Consider the following 21,312-nt stretch of genomic DNA (forward strand, 5'->3'; position numbering starts at 1 on the left):
ATCTCAGATCCAGGCTCCAGGCAAGCAGCAGACCTCCTGAGACAACAGGTTAAGCTAGCAAATGGATGCCTCCACCTCTTTCAAAAGGGAGTCTCTAACTACCACCACCACCTGTCACTTCTTGTGACAGTGGTCTCAATCCTTCCAACTTTGGGGAGAACAGTCCTGTCCACCTCCAGCAACAGAAAGTGTTCTTCCTCCTCTGTTGCTAGGGCTCCACATCTGTTCTCTAGGCAAACTGCTGCAGGTGAAGTCAAAAGCTTCCAGCTTCCACTTTCCTGGGAGACCATGTCCTCTCCCTTCTCTAGCTCTGCCTTTGGCAATCCTTCCTCCACAGTCTTACAAGCCTCCTCCAGCACTGAACTGGTGAAGTCTTCATGGCAGAGGATGCTTCAGAACCTTGCCACCTCCTTCTATAGCTCTCTTGCCTGCTCCTTAAGAGACACCACGAGAAGGCACTGCTCACATCGCAGACACTCCCCACATGGTTGTCCCTGGACAGAACCTGTTGGAAGCCCTCTATTCCTTCACACATGCACATTAAATCATAGACCAGGTATTGTTACAATAAATATACATGGAATCTACTCCAATAAATTCTCTCTCCCCTATAAATTACAATTGAAAGAATTTATAAATGATAGTAGTCAGAGTATCTTGCACATACAAACAATAAAAAAAGACACTTAATTTTTTCTGGTCACGTGCCTCTCTACAGGCACTCACAGTTAACAAGCATATAAAAAGTAACACACTAGAAATTCAGAGTTTAGTAACATAAACTCTTGATTGTGTTCACAGTTGATTTTGGAGCTTGGCATAGACTTTAGTTTATAAAAAGATTTTTTTTTATCATGATCCCAAATTGACACAACTGGTTCATTGTCAAGCAAGTGCTTTGCTGACTTACTTCGTTGTAGTGGTTCCATAAAATGAACCTACATACTTTTTAAAAAACAAATATGCTGTCCACCTACACAGATAGGAAGCTTCCTCTGTAATAAGGGGCCAGAACACTGACCTGTAATCAGAAGAAAATCTTAAACTCTCTGCCTTCTGTATCTCTGATGGTCTTCATTGCCCCTTTCACAGAAGTATTCTATTACAGCTTTATTCTAAATTGAGTCAGTTTCAGAGAAAGTTTTAGTTTCCTCTGTGTCTTGTGAGCCCTGATCTGCCATTCAGAAGACAGCTAAGATGTAGAGCATGGGTGGGCAAAATGGCAGATCCAGTTAGCAGCCAGTCTCCATTTCCCAGCTGGGGCCAACTTCCATGGAGACCCCAGCAGCAGCTGCACTGTGATAGCACAGGGTCAGGGTTTCCATGGAGACCACCCCCAGCCCCAGCAGCTCTGACAGTGCATGTAGGCAGGGCACAGAGTGGCTCCAGAGTCAGGCTGGGCTCTCGTGGTGGTGAAAGTGTGGTGCAGAGCTGGGGCAGAGTCGTAATCTTCAGCCTGCATGCTCTGGGCAGCGGTGTGCAGGCAGCAGATCACAGCTCTGCCCAGGCTCCTTGTAGCAGTGACAGCATAATCCAGAACCAGGGCAGAGAAGCAATCCGCTGCCTGCGCTCACCCACCCAGAGCATGCAGGCTGCAGATCACAGCTCTGCCCTAGTTCCAGACCACGTCACTGCCACAAGATCCCAGCCCACCTGCAAAGTAGCTCTGCGCACTGTCCCGTACCCTGCCAGCAGGGATGGCACTAGAGGGGGACTTGGGGGAGCCATAGCCACCCCAAAATTCCTCATAGCCTCCTGTAGCCACCCCTCCCAGTGCCACCCCTGCCACCACTGCTGCCCACCCTAAACAGACAGTGACAGCTGAGCCTGCCCTGCCCTGCTTCCACCCACAGCACAGTCCTTCCTCACCACCCCCACTAGGAAGAGGTTGGTGCTGCTGCTGCCTGCCAGTGTTGCTGGGGCTGGATGAGTCTCCATGGAAACCCTGGCCTCATGCTATCACAGCTCAGCTGCTGCCAGGGTCTCCATGGAAACTGGCCCTAGTCATGCGGGCAGGGACTGCTGGGAAATGGAGTCCACTGCCAGCCAGATACAGCCCACAGGTCAGACTTTGCCCGCCCCTGATGTAGAGGGAGCTTGACAATACATTCTGGCCTAGACCTTGTTGTTCTGAATATTCAAATGCAAGCTAGTATCTTGGGGGAGAAAGGGGGATAAGTGAACAGCTGATAGTACATAGAGATTAAAAGCCTGATTCTACACCAATTAAAGCTAGTGTTAGGATGTCTTCCTGATTTCAATGGTGTAGGACCAGGCTGTAGGCATGTAACAAATCTTTGACTGACATACAAATGATGCTTATCCTTTACTATTCAGTTCACAAAAGGAACCTAATATTTGATTAACTTGGGGCCTTGTTACACCTTACACTGAGCTGCACAGATGTTGATGGGTGTTAGTGGTACCTCAAGTTTGTATAAGTCACACATTCAGGCCAACAGAGGCCTGGAGGACTGAGAGGTAAGAATCCCCTCCCACATTTCAAATTTTCCCTCTACTCCCCCCTGCCCCTTGGGGTTCCCTCTGCTCCCCTACCCCCAGAGCTCCCCCTCACTCCCTCCCCCAGCTTACTTATGGCTGCCTGGGCTGTCAGTCCCACCCCAGCAATGGTACCCAGACAGGCATATTAACCCTTCCCTGTCTGCTCCCCTAGGACTGACAGCCTGGGCAGCCACATGTAAGGAGGGGACAGGGAGGCAATGAGCAGGGATCTGGAGTGCTGGTGAGGTCGAGGGGGAAGCAGCAGCGGGCCTAATCCAAACTAGCGGGAGAAGAGGACCAGATCATGTATTTACACTAAGGTGTAGCCTAGAGTGGCTACACTTTAGTGTAACACAAGCTGGATAACATGGATCATAAATAATCCTGCCCTGGAATGGCATAACTTTGAGCAGTATAACAAGTGCTTAAAACCAGTTTCAGATGTTAATGTGAAAACAGTCTAGGTGTTAAGAGCTCCAGGAGCTGCCCAAAATTACTATGTAACAAGGTCTTTCCTATTGACCATAGCTGCCATGTTTTGAGGAGCTCCTTAAATGATAAATTCCCTACAAGAATTTACACTGAAATATCAGGACCAAGTTTGCACCCTGGGCTAAAATTCAGGATTAGCTCTTCTCATTTGATTCCTCATTTTGTCTCTTTCTTTCAATTCCCCTTTCTCTCAATCCTCCTTACCCCACTCCAGTTTCCCCTCTATTTCATTATGATGAGAAGAGGTGCAAGAAGACTGCCCTTCACTCTCCATTGAGCATAAATACAAAAAAAACCAAGATTTCTTAATACTCCTGGTGGGTAGTGAGTGGTGGCACCCCTTCCTCTTCCCTGCTTACAGCAGAAGTGACAGAGATTATGATAATCTTCGAATGAGGCACTTGAACACCTACCACCTTGTAGGTGGGTGTTAAATGCTACATTCCTAAAATTAGCACAGTCAAAATTCAAAATAACTAGAGTAATTTTTTTGCCACAAGCAGCATGAGGACTCTGAATTACTCTGAAGCTATTTAGGGCTTTCACTTCATGCTAAGTGGTGTCTAGCTATGACAGCATTCGTTATATTCAAGTTCCATTGGAGTCCACCAAAAATAAAAAGGTATCTTAGCAGAATTCTGTAAGTTCACATCTGTCCTACTGGGTAGAGGGAGGTTCCTTAAGCTCTACTCAGAGAGATGGGTAGAGAAGGAGGAATATTTAGGTTACATGATGTCCAGTAGGGTAGAAGAGCAGGAAGTATAACAACACAATTTCTTTTCTAGTTCAAGTACCACTCAAGTTCAAACAAATAACCTCTTATACTTCACCCCTGTCTGCTATCATTGAAGAAGTGGCAAGGTAATTAATCTATTCATGAAGCACAATTTCATTTGTGAAAATCCATGCTGACTTTGGCCAACTGCAGCAGAGATGCCATACATAGCGTGGGCAGCCACTGTGTGTGGCATGAAACAGACTGGGGAGAGAACAGAAAGCAGAGCAGCAGTTTAGGCAGGGAGCACAGGGCAGGGAGCAGAAAGGTAAGCAGTGAAGAAAAGTATGATTCAGGGCTCACGTAAGCCCAACTCTCATCAATGTATGTATAAGTTAATGTGTATTTCACAAACACACATTAGGAATGTACCCCTGGATATGATTTAGCAACAAATTAACTTCTACAGAGAACTGTCTCTTACACCAAACTGTACAGACCTGGAACACAGCCTCTGCCTGTAGATATTTCACAGCTTTCAGCTCCATGTGGCCAAGTTACATGACTCCAAAGGTGAATCTGCAGAGGCAATATATTAAATGAATTCCAGCTACAGGTAAATGACTAGCATTTCCCCCTTATTTGGCCTTAGATCACTGGCTAATAGGGCTATGTGAAATGGCTGTTTCGATTTGGTTTCAGACATGGCCATTTCAGAGGAACGATGATTAATTTTGGTGCTTTGGATCACTGTTCCATTTCAATTTGGCTGAATCTGTTTCAGAGTTTCGACGCTGTTTTGGTGGTTCAACGATAGGCTATAGCGGGGGAATCACTAAAATGCCTATAACTTTGTCATTTCTTGCCTGATTCAGATGGAAATTGCAGAGATGGTAGCCCCTTCTGAGGGCATGAAGTCTGCCAAGTGTCAAGGAGATAGGTACATGGGTTTCTGTGAAACTGAACCTCAAACTGTTCAAAGCGAAACTCATATCACTTGCTGGCAGTGGCAGCATGCTGTCATCCCACATGCAGATCCAGGGACCCGTTCCCCCTGGGAGTGCTGCGGGGCTCTGCCAGACTCCTCCCAGGAGGTGCAGGCCCCTGGTTCTGTGTGCAGGATGACAGCAGGCTGCCACTGGTGGCTGGGGCCAGCGCCAGCACTGGGTTCTTTCCAGAGCTTGGTGCAGGCTGCGCCAAGCACACTCCGGTGCTGGCTCTGACCCCAGCCGGCCTCGGCAGCATGCTGTCACCCTGCATGCAGATCCAGGGGCCCACACCCTCTGGGAGGGCTGTGGAGCTGTGCCAGACTTCTCCCAGGGGATGCAGGCCCCCCGATCTGCACGCAGGATAACAGCTGGCTGCTGTCCCTCCCCCAGAGCACTGGAAGTGGAAGGGACCTCAGGGACAGATCGCAGACAATGGCCAGCTACAGATATCAATATCAGAGCAGTTCTTCCCCTGCTCTTCCCCCTCCCTCTTCTTAATTTCTGTTTCCCTGAAAGCCTGACTCCAAAACTCTAAAAATTTTCTGAAATTTTCCAAAACGTTTTGGGTGGTTTCATTTCAGAGATGTTTCGGAGCCTTCCGTTTCATTTTGGATTCGGTGTTTCAGGCACCAAAACAGGTCAAAACACCTCCAAAACAAAACGGCTGCCAAAGTTTCACACAGCACTACTGGCTGCTCACGAAATGCCAGATCTAATAAAGGATTTAGATGTCTGTAGGTCTGGTGCTCCAATGCCTAACCTTTTGGTGCCTATCCAACACAGTGGAATCCAAAGCCTTGAGTTTGGTGTCTAGACTCCTACATAGTACATGGAGACAGGTATGTATCTCAAAAGGGCAATGCAAATAATTCACGTGCTAAGGGTATGGACACACATACCTTTGGAGCTGTTTCAAAAGGGGAAGTGTGGGGGCCTGTCCTGTAAAATGCATGAGCTGTCCTCAGAGCAGGGATCAGAAATAGTATTTCAAATGTTATTTTCAATGTTCATGAGAATTTTTTTAAAGGTATTCCTAGGTTTTCCTCTCCCAGTGGCGATGCATAGGGGGTACAAGGGGGTGTACATGCATCCCTGAGAGCACTGGTGTAACCCCTGACAGGCCATGTTTGCCACTTAGGCAATGGGCTGGGGGGGCAGGTAACCAACCAATCACTGCAGCCACTTCCAGATGCAGCCACAGTCACTCCCATAAGCAGCTGCAGCAATTGGCTGCAGCGATCAGTGCAGGATCGGCCACAGGGGTTCCCCGGGCAGTGAAATCGCTGCCCCCCTAGGCAGCGAGATCAGCCATCAAGGGACCCCCTCCCCCCCTGGTCGGCAGGATCACTCGCAGGGGGGGCACATGACCCCCTGACTAAGGCAGCACCAGTCTCCCATGTCCTTTCCCCTCCTCCTTACTTCTTCCTTTTACCCTTGAAAACAATAAAACCAGTGATGTCTGAGGGATCTGTTTTTTTTGTCCAGTTTTTGGTTTGTTAGGTTCATTGGCTTTGTTTGGAAAAGTTTCATAATAGCAGAAGGAAAAAATAAATTTGGTAATTTAATTTAATTCAGATATTAGAACAGTTTGAGAAAAAACAAAGAGAAAACCTTGCACATAATATTTTTCTGCATCCAAGAGCAAAACAACCAGAAATAGTTTAAAAGAGGAAGAGAAAGAGAATATTTCAACATTTTAAAAAGAATGAAAATATTCAAAAAAAGATGCTAATAATAATAACAACAAGAGTAGTGTAACTAAAGGCCGAGGAAGGAGGATTTGGGAGGTGGTGACTGGAACACCAGCTCTGGGAGCTAATTTAGGCCCCTAGCAGATGTTAATATATGCAATTGCACACATTGCATGTTCATGTGTGCAACTGGGATCTGAGGAATTTTATGCCTCAGAAGTGCATGACAGGCTGTGCAGTTTTTGAGATCAGTGATATAATTCCATGGATCAATCCCATGACTGCTGATATACAGGAAGCCTGGCATCAGGCTCCCCGTACCTAGGCCTTCAAAGGGCACTACGGGAGGCTGATAATCTGGATTAGGCAGGGGGCAGCCCTGGGTCCTGATTTGGGATCTGGGGCTTCTCCTTGCTTGATCCTAGGGATTGGACAAGAAGAGCTGTCCTAGAGCCTGGGGTTGCCTTCCCCCTAATCCTTACAACTTGAAGCTCAAGCCAACTGCCTGAATCATGACCTAGGGCTGTCCCTGCCCAATCCCAAGGATTGGGAATGGGGCATCTTATTCCAGCCCTGAGGACTCCCCCAACCTGGTCCCCACCATCCCCAAGTCTAGGACACATGCCACTGTCACAACCCAAAGTTGTGATTTTTTGTCTGTGTGCGCGCTTCGGCACCGCTAAATTATTTCCTGCCAAATTTGTCGCTTTCTTTACACGGTAGAGTTCTCTGCTGCTAGAGAACTCTGGTGCAGCGGGGGATTTCCCGCCGGATTGCAGCTTCTTTGCAGTGTGCATCTCTTTCTTGCACCGTAGTGATACACGTTGTAAAGAAGTTCCCACCATTTGTATTAGGATCCGCGCCATGTTATTGGCCGATTCCTAATTTAGGCACACGTGGCAGCTAGCGATTGGCTTGCTAGCCGTACATAAAGCTTGGGTAGTTTCCGCCCAAGCCGGAGGAGAGAGGAAGAGAGAGAGATTCTGTGTGAAGATCTCCAAGCACTGCGGACCCTCGCGGACCCGGCGCGCCTCCCCTAAGCAGGCAATAGAGGCAATAGAACCGAGCCTACGGAGCTTTCGCTTCTCACCTCTCCCCGTCGCCGAGCGCAATCCTAGACGTATCCCTTTCCTGTAACTTCAGACCCCGCGGAGCCTAGCAAACTTTGGGGAAAACTTATCGGACCCGCGGAGCCTGAATAATTCCAGGGAAACTTTTCAAACCCAACTTAGTCGGACCTGCGGAGCCTAGCAAACTCTGTGGGAGCAATCGATTTATCAGAGTCTTCCAACGAGGGTTCAAGCAGGAGCTGTGCCTGGAAACTTGTCCAGCCTACACCAATGTCATCTTTGGGTGTAAGTAAACAATCTTTTCAATCAACCATTACGCCTCCGTAACTAATTCTAACTCGCGTGCGCTAAACCGCCCCGCGGTTCTCTCCCACCCCGCGTGCCCGGGCTGCTGGCCACAGCCCGCGTGCACCGAAGACGAGTCCGGTACGATCCCGGTTCGCCCCCGGCTTGCCCATGGCGGCCAGAATGGGATCGGAATCACCACCGCGCATGGCGACGAGGGCAGGATCGGGGCCCAGCCCGCACATGGCGACGAGGATGCGATTGAGATCGGGAGAGAATGCGCACATAACAACTCAGACGGAATTAAGAGAGAGCACGCTAGAGTTAGAATTGGTTAGGAATTGCCCTTGGCGCAATAACCAACGCCAAGTGAAAAGCTTTGAAGAATTAGAGATCCATATTGCTTACCACCAGGTGGGCGGAACGGGTGAAAGATTTGTAAGCGGCCGTTTGTCGCTAAAGGGAGAAGAGGGAATATCTGAAGACGGAACCCCTAAAGAAAGGGAAGTGTACTTGCTCCCTGCGGCGTTCGGGTGTATAATAAGAGATGAGCAGGTCCTGTTTAGGCCCCTCGATACTGTGTCCCTCGCTGAACCCAACTCGGCGGGCGAAACGAACCCAACTTTCACCCGGGAGCGTGCCCAATGCCTACGATATGCTCAGGAGAGTAAAGAACCGGAGCCCATCGGCTCGTTCCCCCCAGGGATGATAATGGCTAGATTACAGGGTCGCAAGCTCCCATCTGAGCTCCGCGAAGATCTAGAGACAGAGGAATGCCCCACAGACGAAAGAGTGGCCTTGCGGTACGACGAGGGGGGAGAAGGTAGTGCAACTATTCATACTATAATGAATCTAATGCAAAAGAATTTAAGTTTGAAAGCCCAGCTGCAGATGGCGATCCGATCAGTCAAAGAAGCGGCTGAGAAAAAAGAGCCTGAAACGCCAGTCCAAGATGGCGCCGGACAAGAGGGAGACCACGTGGAAGAACCGGAAAAGAAGGGTGGAGCTTCTAACAAACCCGCGAGAGTTCGGTCAGCGACTCCGTCCATCGACGCAGCGTCGTCGCCGGCAACGCTGCCTAGTGACGCAGCGGCGTCTCGGCCAACCACGCCTTGCTGCTGACGAAGGAGAGAGTCAAGCGGAGGGGAGCATCCGCCCCTCCTGCCTGAAGCAGCAACAGCAGCAGTGACCCCAGCGGCAGCAGTTCAGCCTATGACAGCATCATCTCCCGAAGGAGCAGCTTGTTCTACAACAACGACTAATCGAGTTGCTACTACTTATTATGCTCGCACCAGAACTGAGTTGCAGGATTTATGTAGAGCATTAAAAATTCAACCTGAAGAGACTCTAGCTGTATGGTTAGGACGTTTAGTCATTGAACTTGGATCCGACCTGCTAAACCAAGAAGAAGCAAGCTTCTTAGTCAGACAAGCTTCGTGGAGTAGAGGACATGTCACCGACATTATAACATGTAATACTCACTGGCCTATTCCACTGCCAGCGCTTGTCGCAGGACTTAGTCAAAAAGCCCACGTGTGGCATGCAGGACGGCCCGAATATACCGGCGCAGATCATCTTATGCTGGCAATGATTGGTGTCTCGTATTGTGTTTGGAACCCGAGAGCATGTGCGCTAGGATTAACATCACTCCAGCGAATAAGACCATGGCCTCACCGTCACTTGCGAGATCCTGGAACCATTCCACTAACTTCTCACAGTGTAGACAGTTGTCTCGAGATCTACGGACAAAAGAATATCGTCGTTCTTCGAATTCTGTTCAGTCCAATGGTAAATCAACCCGTGAGTAATCTTCTTTGTCAATTGCCAAGACTGCGTATCCTGATGGAACCAAGATTGTCTTATGATCAGGACTGTCAACACCCGACTAGGCCTCAAGGCACCAGACGACATGGATCTGATCTCCCACCGCTGCCACCAAGAACCCTAGAGGAGTGATACATGTTTGGATTTCTCCTACAGCATTCCGGTCTCAACAAGCGGCAGCTTCGGATTTTGGGGGACGCAGGTCAATGGCAGTTAGCTTATGAGTTAGGTTTCCGTTATTTAGAAGAACCAGATGATGAATCTTCGACGATTTCGTCTAATTAAGCCATAGGAATCGTTTAAAATCGTTTAAGTTTGTTGAATCAGATCATTAATCTGTTTTGAGAGTTTTCTGTTTACAGATCCGGAATTCAGAGTGTGTGGCGAGGAGGAGCCCTGAGAGGGATAACATCACCGAAAAAAGTGAGGGCTTGACGTACGACTGTGTCACGACGCCCACTGAAACCCTGATCGTGCAATTTTTGTCATGAATCAGATTATGTGTTTGTGTTGGTTATTATTTCTTGATTGTTATGTAACTTGATCCTAGGACAGCAAATTTTATGTTTGTGTATTTGTTTGATGGCTTGTTTACTCATTGGACGATCACAACAAATTCTAGATTGCTCAAAAGAGTATGGCATAATTTAGCTATGCTCTCAGCAAGGGGGGATGTCACAACCCAAAGTTGTGATTTTTTGTCTGTGTGCGCGCTTCGGCACCGCTAAATTATTTCCCGCCAAATTTGTCGCTTTCTTTGCACGGTAGAGTTCTCTGCTGCTAGAGAACTCTGGTGCAGCGGGGGATTTCCCGCCGGATTGCAGCTTCTTTGCAGTGTGCATCTCTTTCTTGCACTGTTGATACACGTTGTAAAGAAGTTCCCACCATTTGTATTAGGATCCGCGCCATGTTATTGGCCGATTCCTAATTTAGGCACACGTGGCGGCTAGCGATTGGCTTGCTAGCCGTACATAAGGCTTGGGTAGTTTCCGCCCAAGCCAGAGGAGGGAGGAAGAGAGAGAGATTCTGTGTGAAGATCTCCAAGCGCTGCGGACCCTCGCGGACCCGGCACGCCTCCCCTAAGCAGGCAATAGAGACAATAGAACCGAGCCTACGGAGCTTTCGCTTCTCACCTCTCCCCGTCGCCGAGCGCAATCCTAGACGTATCCCTTTCCTGTAACTTCGGACCCCACGGAGCCTAGCAAACTCCGGGGAAAACTTATCGGACCCGCGGAGCCTGAATAACTCCAGGGAAACTTTTCAAACCCAACTTAGCCGGACCTGCGGAGCCTAGCAAACTCTGTGGGAGCAATCGATTTATCAGAGTCTTCCAACGAGGGTTCAAGCGGGAGCTGTGCCTGGAAACTTGTCCAGCCTACACCAATGTCATCTTTGGGTGTAAGTAAACAATCTTTTCAATCAACCATTACGCCTCCGTAACTAATTCTAACTCGCGTGCGCTAAACCGCCCCACGGTTCTCTCCCACCCCACGTGCCTGGGCTGCTGGCCACAGCCCGCGTTGCACCGAAGACAAGTCCGGTACGACCCCGGTTCGCCCCCGGCTTGCCCATGGCGGCCAGAATGGGATCGGAATCACTGCCGCGCATGGCGACAAGGGCAGGATCGGGGCCCGTCCCGCACAGCCACATGTTCCATATAAAGTGGAATACAAGCCAACCACAAAGACTGGAATATCTTTGTGGCTAGTTTGCCACTTTATCTGACCATAAATTGCTTGTACGTGTAATGTAGTATGTTATAATTTATCATACAACTAATGTGTTAATCACATGATAAGTGTAACATCAGCCAGGGGTCTTAGAGGAGGCACAAAAAGTAGCCACCAGTAGAATTGGCTGCTGCCTCATGTGCCACCACTGCCCTATTATGCCTCTGAATAATAATGATAATAATAATAACAATGATGATATGTAATAAGGTCCCATAACTCCTGCTACTTAGAGAAAGAAAGGGCAGGACAGTAGGGCTGTAATCTATAGGCAGCTGGAGCAGAGCTCGCAGCCAGAGAGCAAGTAGTGGTGGCCACAGAAAGACGGGAACGTACAGATGACTACTTGGGAGCAAGCTGAATTGCAATAGGGCGAAGCTCCAGATAGGTAGTTATGTAGGGACTGAAGTGCAGGAGAAGGAAGCTGATTAAGACTAAGGAGGACCCCTGTGTGGGTTTGGGAAACATGTGACTGGTGCTTCTGGGGGATATAAGCCAGCTCCTGTGGTACAGCAGGCAATCTAGTCCTGGACTCTGTAAATAGCTCAGCAAACTACTACTCATCTTCTAAACTCCCTATTTTAGCAATGTAAAAATCGCACATTAACAAACACCTGTCCTTTTATTTTTTTAAACCTTTTCCAGTCAGGCTTTTAATCACAAAAGAACCACAGAAAGGCACTGGTTACTGCACTGGATTATTTCATCCAGGTTTAAAGGGAAGTAAAGCATAAGTAATGGTGTACACTATGACACTTCATTACTTTGTGTAAGAAAATTGGAGGTGAGAAGCTGTAATGCCTTTTGATTCTCCTCCATCACTTATTATTGTCTTTGCAAAAAGACAGACACTTCTCCCCTTTAAGTAAAAAGACCAAGAAAGGGAACTGAAACTCTTTGAAAATAAACTCTTTGAGAAAATTATCCAAGTGCACATCTGCAAGGGGCAAGCAGGGGAGTTTATGCTTAGGGGCAACCAACATGGGTTCATTAGAGGCAGGTCCTGTCAGACCAACCTAGTGGTCTTTTATGATGAGGTCACAAAATCCTTGGATGCAGGTGTTGTAGTGGACGTAGTCTTTCTGGACTTTAGAAAGGCCTTCGACACTGTGTCTCACCCCATTCTTGTTAAAAAATTAGGAGATTGTGGTGTCAATGCCTACACAGTCAGATGGGTCGCAAATTGGCTGGAGGGCCACATCCAGAGAGTGGTGGTGGAAGGATCATTTTCGACCTGGAGGGATGTGGGCAGTGGGGTCCCCCAGGGCTCAGTCCTTGGGCCCACACTGTTCAACATCTTCATCAGCAACTTGGACGAGGGGGTGAAAATCACCTTGTTCAAATTCGCAGATGACACCAAGATGTGGGGAGAAGTGGGCACGCTAGAAGGGAGGGACAGGCTGCAATTGGATCTGGACAGGTTGCAGGGGTGGGCAGATGAGAATAAGATGGGATTCAGTACTGACAAGTGCAGGGTACTGCACCTAGGGAGAAAGAACCAGCAGCATACCTACAGGCTGGGAAACTCCCTTCTCACCAGCTCAGAGGCAGAAAAGGATTTTGGAGTCATTATACACTCCAAGATGAACATGGGCCGCCAATGTGGGGACTCAGGAAGGCTAACCGCACCTTGTCTGCATCCACAGATGCATCACGAGCAGGTCCAAGGAGGTGATCCTTCCCCTCTATGTGACATTGGTCAGGCCAGTTGGAGTACTGAGTCCAGTTCTGGGCGCCGCACTTCAGGAGGGATGTGGACAACATCGAGAGGGTCCAGAGGGGCAGCAGGCCAGGCCCTATGAAGAGAAGCTACAAGACCTGAACCTGTTCAGCTTCCACAAGAGAAGGTTGAGAGGGCATCTGGTGGCCATCTATAAACTGGCCAAGGGGGACCAGCAGGCAATGGGAGAGTCCCTGTTCCCCTGAGCACTACTGGGAGTAACGAGGAATAATGGCCATAAGATGACTGAGAGTAGATTCAGGCTAGATATCAGGAGGCACTACTTCACTGTCAGGGCAGCTAGGATCTGGAACTAACTTCCAAGGGAAGTGGTGCTGGCTCCTACCCTGGGGGTCTTCAAAAGGAGGCTAAATAGATACCTTGCCGGGGTCTTTTGACCCCAGCATTCTTTCCCGCCCATGGCAGGGGGTCAGACTTGATGATCTGCTCAGGTCCCTTCCAACCCTACCTACTATGAAACTATAAAACATAACTTCCTTCATCCTTACTGATAAACACTTAAGGTTATATGTCTGCTATGGGAATTCCATAAATTCTTGGTGACTCACCAGTTTGATGCAACACCTTAAATAAAAAGAACCATCAACACATGTAAATGACTGCAACCTACTCTTCCTCAAAAAATGAGTGGATATACAATATTTAGTCTGTTACAGAACATATTGACAGTGTAACTTACTAAAATCCTGTTTAGAACTATCATATTTACTCAAATCCAGGATGAAAGTTTTTCCCTTTGTTAGCTGGGAGGAAAACAAACTTTGTCTTGGATTTGAATACTAGGGCTGGAGCTCTGCTCCAGCTCCAGCTCCAGCCCTAGTCTTAGCCAACGGTGATAACCGGAGCTGCCAGGGCTGCTGCTGCCACTACTGCTTGGAGACAGCAGCAGTCCAGTGAATGTTAACCAGGGGCCAGGGATTAGGCACGGAATGGGGTGGTAGCACAAGTAAGTGAATAGGCAGCAGCATAGGTCAGGGGATGCGGTACTAATGCGAGTGGGGGATTGGGCAGCAGCACTATCCACTGACCTGCACTGCTTCCTCATCCCTTGAACTCTGCTTCTGCTGCTGGATACCCTGACATGCACTGCTGCCAACAGGAAAAGCGAGTTAGAGGATGTGGCAGCAGCAATTTGGGAGGAAGAGACAGCAGAATGTGCTGCTGATTGGGCAGCAGAGTTCATGGGGGATCAGACAGGGGATGGGGCAGCAGCAAGGGTCGGGGCGGGTACAGGTGGCTGGGGCACAGGCATGGGAGGGACAAGCAATAGGGGAGTCAGGTGTGAGGGTCAGGCTGCCTGCTTCCCCTGCCCTTCCACCTGTGGTTTGAGGAATATTTAAGATGACCCCGCAATAATTAGGGGGGCTCATCTTAAATATTCCCCAAATTTGTTTTAATTTTCCATGTATAGAATCTAATTACTGGGGAGTCATCTTACATTTTAAGTCATCTTGGATTTGGATAAATATGGTATCCTGGGAAAAATCAGAAGCACAATTGCGCTGCTTTAAAACATATTAGCGGAAGTGCCATGTATGTGCTTCTAGTTCGGTGCAACCATTTTCTTTAAGCAAACAAGCACTAAGTAGTTTCCCCCATTACCTAATGTCAGGGTACAATCATAGTACTTACTATGGCAGATACGCCACATCATCGGCCTACTCTGCAGATGTAAGTTATGACTGTCTGAATGTGCCATGGTCCAGACTCTTTTTTTTAAGAAAGTTGTTGTCAAGGGGTTTGGAAAGAGGAAGAGAGTTACAAAAATAAAGCAATGAGAGCAACTAAAATGTATGTTTTAAGATTGTTAGGTACATCAGATTCTCTGCTGCAGTCAGTTTTCCATTAATACAGCAGAGTATGGCGTAAATGAACAGGGTGCAAGGAGAATTCCAGGAACCATATATAGTTTTTTGATGTATGGCTAGCCCCAATATTAGTGCAGATCAGAACAGCCAAACCTCTTCTAAATTGCTTCAGCTGGCCACAGTCCCACATCCACAACATGGTGATAGAAAAAATACCTTGTACTCTAGCCACTAGTGTGCAGTGCTTCAGAACACCAAGGACAAGCATTCTGCATCTTCTAAAAATTCCCCATGCTGGGATATCCCCAAATAGAGAACTACGGCAGTTTCTCTCTCATGCTTAGGGTAGGGCAGAGACTCTTGTTCAACATTTTCACCTTTCAAATGAACAGTTCCAAGAAAAAATGATATAGATGCTAATAAAGGTACAATCAACCTTTAATATCAAAAGGTTTTTCACAATGCTGTGGCAATAAACAAAAAGTGCTTCTTCCTTCAGAAGGTTCTGCAAGCTATAAATTTTTTCTTTGGGCCTGAAAATTTATTAAAGATGTAGTCTTTTTGGCTATCAAGATATATGTATAATAAACAACCCTTGCACATTTCACAGCTTCAAGGATTTCATTGCAACATTGCCTTAAGCAAACAATTTGGTATTGTCAATAATGATGAACAAGCTAAATGATCTCATAATGTTGCAATCTTAACTACAGTCACAAGACTGCTGACCAAACTTGTAGCTATTTATGCATATAGCTAACATGTAGTGTGTTTGCATGTCTTTTGTCACCTACAGTAAGACTGTAACAAAAAAGAGGCAGAGTGCATTTTCTTTGATGATCTGCTCTCTGAGAGAAATAAAATGTAAGTGTCATAGGAGATACCAAGCCAGACCACAAGCCCCTCTAGCCCAGTATCTGATATCACAGAGGACAGAGTGGATGTTTAGGGAAAGAGTGTCCATGCAAGGCCGATCTTGACTGAACTATCCCCTGTCCCTCTTCCCTTACAGCTTCCATCATTCAGAGGCTTAGAAAAGCCCTAATGTGTAGGCTGCACAATCTTGTTAAAGATAAAAAATGACACCAACACATTTTGAACACAAACCATCTGGTTTGGAGCTAGATGTACAACTGCTGAATTATAAGAGCATAGATCGGATGATTTAAGTTCTTGGCTATGTTTTGCCACAAATTTCCCAACCTTGAGCAACCATCACAGTATGTCTCAGTTTTCTCACTGATATATAATGGAGGCTCACCTGTGTCACAGGTGTGTTGTAAGTCCTATTTAATTAAGAATAGTAAATCACCCAGAAATTCTTGGATGGAAAGTACTTTACAAAGGTTGAGTATTACTACATTACATTATTTTATTGTTTAAAAACAAATGTGTTTATTTTATTTTTAAAAAGAAATATCTATATCTGAACAGTTTCATGTTTTTGCTTTGTTTCCAATTGGCCCAGGAGTGTTCCAGAGGAGCAAGGGTTAACAGACAGAATGAACAGTATTCAGAATAAGGCACCAAGGATGATCTGTAGTTAGGTGAGGAGACATAGCCCCCAATCTGAAGCTTGTGAAGTAGTCCAAGACCCTAAAAAAAGGACATCCCAAGGAACTTCTGGATAGGTACAATACACATGTAATTAAAGATCAAAAAGATTACTACACAGTAAAACACTGTGTAGTAAGCTTTTCCTGAGTGCACATCTATACTTGCACCTACTGGGAGCAAATTTGCTCCTGACAAAAACAGTTTAGGGCAGAGACACTGCTGCCCTGCTCTCCTACTATATGGTAGCCTGAGGGAGCTCCCCCAAGTGCCAGCCCCGAGCTGGCAGAAGGCACCAGTGTCAGGCCTGGGCTCCAGGTGGTGGATGGAGCTGTCCCACCTCCAGGACAGCTGCCTCCCAGGCCCACCCCTGCCCCAGGCAGCTGCCTGCTGTCTAAACACTGCTCTGATCCCACAGCTGGGGCAGGGACAATGTCCCCTTGCCCCTGCAGCAGACAGCGCTGGCCCCCAGTTCCAAGATCAGAGCTGGGGGCTGAGATTTTGTCCCCTCCCACGGCACTCACCTGCAGCTAGGGCCAGCTCTGATCATGGGAGCTTGGGCAGTCTCCCTGCCCTGGCTCCATGATCAGAGCCGGCCCTGGAAGCAGGCAGCTGCTGGGGGCAGGGACGATGTCTAGTGACACTTCATTTTAATCATGGAAAACATGGATTTGGGGTTTTAAATCAGATGTGTGTGTGTTGGGGGGGGTGGGGGTTAAATCAGAGAATTTTCCATTTTTTAACAGAGAAAACCAGGTTCCCTACTTATGTTCGCATATTCAGAAGAATGGGAAATTTCCATAGAAATAGTAGAGGATAGGCATAGCTACTAATAGTTCCTGACAAGTGCTTATCCAAAGTCTTTTTAAACACTTCCAATGATGGAGATTCTACAACTTCCCTAGGCAGTCTACTCCACTGCCTCACTGTTCAAATAGTGAATAAGTTTTTCCTCATATCCCTTCTAACTCCATTTTATTGCAACTTGAAGCCATTGGTCCTGTCCTCTGCAGCTAGAGAGAAAAGACATTCTCCCTCATTTGTATGGTAGCCCTTCCATACAAATGAGATATTTGAAGACCACTATCCCATACCCTCTTAAATGCCATTTTCATAAGCTGAACGTAACTATTTCCTTCAACCTCTTCTCATATAGCTTGCCTTTCAAGGCCCCTGTCATTTTTGTTGCCTGCCACTGGACCCTCTCTAACTTCTTGATGTCCTTTTTAAAATGTGGAGCCCAAAACTGTACACAATACTCTAGATGAGGCCTAATCAATGCTGAGTAAAAAGGCACTATCACTTCCTGTGTCTTGCATCTAGAGCTCTTATTGATGCAACCCAAAACTGCATTTGCCTTATGTGTGGCTGCACCATGAGTAGCCTATCTGTATATATGTATATATGCGTGTGTGTGTGTATACACACACACACACACATATATATATATATATAGGTATCAGTTGAACATAATATTGTATTGATGTATTTACAATTTTAAAGTCATTTGGAAGCCAACTGGTGCCTCAATCACTATAATAAAATAAATTCTAAATACCTATACATTTTCACATTTGATTTGGGGTTTTTTATAATGGAAAATCAGAGCTCCCCCTGCCCTCTTTGCTCACAAGGATGCAGGCCCAGCTGCGGCTGTCCCCCAGCCCTGCTTTCTGGTGCTGAGCATCCCTGATATGCCAGTGCACTGCCCATGCCATTGCCCCTCACTCCCAACCCACAGCCCCCTGGGCCCTGCTGGTGCTCCTCACTCCCACCCACAACCCCCTGCTCCCCCAGCCCTCCCAGAGGGGCCCTCAGCTGCCAGGACTACAGGGCCAGAGACCCAGGTCCACAGCCCCCTGCCCCACCTAGCAGTGCTGAGAACTGGCTGCTGCCTGCAGGAGCCTGGCTCCCCCTCCCCAATGGGCAGCAGGGCCAAAGTGGAGCCTGTTGTGGGGGTGGATGTGGGCTGCCCACTATGGGCTCAGGGCACCCCACCCTGCTGCCCTTCCCCCAGGTCCTCTGCAGCCCAGTGGGCAGGATCCAGAGCAGCAGGGTAAAGCAGGGCCAGGCAGGGAAGCTCATTGCCACTGATGGGAGCTCTGCGCCGCCATTGCAAGGTGCCTCCCACCTGCCTGGTAGCAGCAAGGGGCATAAGCCCGTGCCACCACCCCCACTGCTGCCAGGCAGGTGGGAGGCACCTTGCTATGGTGGCACAGAGCTCACAACAATGGCAACAAGCTTCCCAGTTGACTCTACTCTGCCCTGCTACACTGCGTCCTGCCCACTGGGCTGCAGAAGCCCCAGAGGGAGGGCAACAGGGTGGGGAGCTCGAGACTGCAGCGGCCAGCCTGCCCCCACCCCATGTACAAATCTGGGGGGTAGGGTTTACCTTCCTCAGGAACCCTGGGGGTTCACCACAGCCAAGGCTGGGGATTTTGACTGGGATGTGCCAGGGCTCCTGCTAGAACTTAAACCCAGAGGCTCTTGGATAGAGGGTCTTGCCTCTCTACTCAGTGTTGCCATAATTGCCACATTTGGTGTCAAGAAAGAATTTTACCCCATGGTCAGATTGGTACAAACTAAGAGGGGCAAGAAGAATTGCCTTTCTCTGTTTTGGGAGTGTGGCCCTCTTTCTTGGATCTCTGTATTTTAACATCCTTCATAGCAACAGAACATCAGCCACTGATGTCACCCTGCTTTGTGTGTTACAGGTTAGAGTATTATGTCTTATGGTTGTGTGACAGGATTGGTTGGGTAGTTTTCCTAAAGAGTTAGACAAGGATTTGCTTGAGACTGGACAAGATAGCCTCCAGAGGTCCCTTACACCCTTATTTTTCTTTGATTCTATGAGAGCCAACAGAGAAAAATTCATACAAGATCAATCAGATACGTAGGAAGAAAGGCCCATCCAACTTTAATAGCTCATTGAGCTAATATTGCTCAGGCATACCAATTTCTTAGCTAACAGCCCACAAGGGGGCATTGGGGCTACCATCATGTGTGATCACCTTTGGCTCCCCGGCCTGAATGTCCCAGATACCCATTTGTACCTGAGTCAAGTGAGACCATCCTTTACCACAAATCCAGAACAGAACTTGATCTGAGACCTCCAGAGCCATAGGGAGATACTTTCGTTGCTCTGTCACCACACCACTAGCTCAAGCAAGTTTCACTGTATTTTTCCAGTTTAAAAGTGTGAGCCTTTGAAACCATGTATAGCAAATGATTTTAAAGTTCACAACTGGTGCATTTGTCACTTATTATACAAAGATTATTAAAAAAAATAATTATGAACAACTGCAAAGAAAACTATAGTATTTTCTATGGATTCTGACACACAAAAGCACTCCATCTTCCTTCTCATGATTTATATTGTCATTAGAAACCTTTAACTATATTACAGTCAGCTTATACAGATGGGTATAGTTTATTTTATATTTAGTCATATATACTTTTGTGTGTGCACTAAATCTTAAGAAACATAATATACAAAAAATGTTTTTACTATGTTAACTGTAAGCTTTTTTATGTCACCAAGGGGCCTATGTGGGCTTTCAGGTTTTTTGTCCATAAAATGCTTATGTTCATGGACAAGACAGATTATATAAGGGACCAGTGCAATTTCCTAAAAAAGCTCCTGGGGCCTCTATATTAGAATATGTTCTCACTAATTTTATTCACTGTAAAGATGAAAAATTCTCTAGCAGACTTATGCTACCACTGAGATATGCAATAAAATTTTAAGATGCATTAAGAATATGCCCATACTTAGAAGTATGTTCACAATTAAAAATACACTATTTTTAAAGGGCAACAATTCTGTGTTGTTTACCAACCCATCCCTTTCAGGAAACACATCATTACAAAATTATCAGAACACCTGCATTTCAGTGATATAATACAAATGACCTTTTATTCATCTATAGCTATTTTAGCATGTTCATTTTCACTGCTGACTTCAGAAAAAAATGGCTATGGAGTGTGCGCCAAGCTATGCCTCAAAGCTTTGATTGGGTTTGTTTATGGGAATCTTTAAAAAGCCATCCAAAAATCACTAGTGCTGCTGTCTAAAAGCCAGCAGCACATTACTGCTCATGTATTATGATCAAAATCTTCCATCCTGTCTTCCACAGATCAAGCAAGTTTGCATGAAAGAAAGAGGATATTAGAAATCTTTGCAAGAGGTCCATCACTCCTCACAGAATCCGTACTTGTTGCAAAGTTTATTTGCTCTCCCCTACTTCAGAGTTAGCAGAAGGATGCTGGCAAGGAAGGTTTAAGATGTTTAATGAGTTTTTGGCTGTAGAGATACTACTGATGTTTTGTTAAGTAAGAGGTGTTTGGAATACACTTGTGTTTTAAATGGTGCCAAGGAGCAAAGCTAGGGACTACTCACATAAGCATGAACTCGTAAGTCAAAATTAATGAAAACAGGTATATACCACAGCCATACATAATTAGATCCTTGCTCCTAATAGTAGCCAATAGAAAATGCTAAGTACAGGGGAGTATCTGAACTCTCACACCTCTCAGGAACTTAACTGCCTGACTCACACTGTAGGATGTGTTCCTCTGTATGCTGGGGGGCTGGAGAAGCACAATATTTTTTCCTTCAACCCACATGAGATTTCCTATATGAAGTCAAGTTATTCAGCCTGAGCACTGCAGGGAGGATAAAAACAGGATTTCACTCTAGTAAGACATCTATATAAAGAAGCTTTTTCATCCTTCTTTACATCCTATGTAAACAGAACAAACATTCTTTTCTTTAGCGCCTCGAGAAGCTGCATGTGTATGTGAGGTTTAGTGCTAATCACTGCTGCTCATATGACCCCATAGATATCAATGGATTTGATGAATATCAAAACCACAGAATTCTGTTAGCCTTTCCACTTCCACTGGTAAATG

General features: G+C 46.8%; 1 protein-coding gene across 2 annotated transcripts in view; it reads right to left on the bottom strand.

The window, feature by feature from the left end:
• RNF144B (ring finger protein 144B) overlaps positions 1–21,312 on the bottom strand; it is a 140,526-nt gene that overhangs the window by 81,266 nt on the left and 37,948 nt on the right. The window contains exon 3 of one of the 2 annotated variants that reach the window (XM_014606740.3): positions 4,210–4,288. The exons of the other annotated variant lie outside the window; for it this stretch is intronic. The gene's annotated coding sequence lies outside the window, so the exon portion shown is untranslated. The remainder of the gene's footprint in view (positions 1–4,209; positions 4,289–21,312) is intronic. 2 annotated transcript variants of the gene reach the window in all.

The sequence above is a fragment of the Alligator mississippiensis genome, chromosome 3 (genome assembly GCF_030867095.1).
Source record: "Alligator mississippiensis isolate rAllMis1 chromosome 3, rAllMis1, whole genome shotgun sequence".
Taxonomy (NCBI): Eukaryota; Metazoa; Chordata; order Crocodylia; family Alligatoridae; genus Alligator; species Alligator mississippiensis.